The 1,590-nt window shown below is 38.6% G+C and overlaps 1 pseudogene; it reads left to right on the top strand.

Moving 5' to 3' along the window:
* The first annotated feature begins 211 nt into the window (after positions 1-211).
* On the top strand, positions 212-922 carry LOC129518859 (proline-rich nuclear receptor coactivator 2-like; annotated as a pseudogene).
* Positions 923-1,590: the final 668 nt, after the last annotated feature.

Raw genomic sequence — 1,590 nt, 5'->3', positions numbered from 1 at the left:
CTAGTCCTTCATCAGAAGCTATTATTTTTGGAAGAAATATCAACTAACAACCAGCGTTAGTATCTGTTCTACCATTGCTACTGTAAAGACTGGATATTGTATATGACTATTGGCTCTCAATTTTTAAGAAATTTTATATCATAGAGATGTAAACTTGTAAATATGTAAATAAATATTAATATATACATTTTTGGGGTCGGTAATATATACATTTTTTGGCGGAAGAAGGAGGTCGAGTCGGGACGCCGAGGTGGTCAGCAGCTAGCTCGTCGGTGCCCGACTTCTCTCAAGCTTGTGTGCTGAGGAGACTCCGATGTTGGCCTCAGCTCCTAGGCTGAACTCGGCGGATCGGCCCATGAAAACTTCTGTATTGAGACAAAGGAAAGGATCCGGCAGAAAGCAACATCTCTTATCCTGGGCTTGGCAGCAAGGAAGGGGACAGGTGGTGGAAATCCTGCGATCCGAAAAGCAGACCGAAAGGTGACAAAGAAGCTGAAGATGGGTGGTGGAGAGAGGTATAACATTCCAGCCCCTCAGTCGAGAAACATTAGTAAGAACCAGGAACAGCTTAACAGACAGAAGACCAAGGATCAGAATTCCCAAATGAAGATTGTTCACAAGAAAAAAGAAAGAGGACACACTTACACCTCCTCAGCAGCTGCACGGCAGGCCATGCAAAACGGGGGGAAGAACAAAAATTTTCCAAATAATCAAAACTGGAACTCTAGCTTATCAAGTCCCACTTTACTTTTTAAGTCTCAAACTAATCAGAACTACGCTGGAGCCAAGTTTAGTGAGCCACCATCAATCACCAAGTGTTCTTCCTAAACCACCAAGCCACTGGGTTCCAGTTTCCTTTAATTCTTCTGATAAGGAAATAATGACATTTCAACTTAAAACCTTACTTAAAGTACAGGTATAAAATAAGATAAAATACTACTGTTTAAATTTAGTTATATTTAAGGGTAGTTGTCAGTTGTTTCAGACCAGATTCACTAGGGAATTAATCTGTGTAAAATTGCTAATTAATGTAGAAAACATTATTAGATTTCATCTTAACTGTTTTACGTGTAGTGTGCACTGTGATGTAATGGTAGTATCAGTGCAACTTGAAATAACTAAATTATTGATAATTGTACTTAATATTGTGTTCTCGATTGAGTAACTCTTAAATGAAACCTGTCAAATTTAGATTTGGTGAATGGTAATCAACTTTTCCTATTGTTTGTTGGGCACAAATACTAACTTAAGATTATCCTTCATGGATCAGTAGATTTACTTGTTGGAAGCTAGTGAATCTGATTATAAGCATCCAGTTAAGACCTACAGGGATTGGAGTAGTTGAATATTTAACAGTTTAAAGCCCTAGAAACACCCAAACCAGGAATATGACAACAACCCGATGCACTGCCAAAAAGAAAATGTGAGTTTTTCTTAGAGAATAGTTGCATTTTTGTAAAACTATGCTGGTGAAATGTGGAAAAGGGCACTAGGGGCTATCTAATTTAGATGAGACCATATATCCCAATGGCCGTTTGTTTCATGCAGTGGGTGTCTGCCAACTAATGCACCAAAACCATTTCTTACAGA

Source organism: Nyctereutes procyonoides, unplaced genomic scaffold, assembly GCF_905146905.1.
Source record: "Nyctereutes procyonoides isolate TBG_1078 unplaced genomic scaffold, NYPRO_anot_genome, whole genome shotgun sequence".
Taxonomy (NCBI): Eukaryota; Metazoa; Chordata; class Mammalia; order Carnivora; family Canidae; genus Nyctereutes; species Nyctereutes procyonoides.
Note: the sequence above shows the minus strand (reverse complement) of the source record. Positions and strands in the feature narration are given on the sequence as shown.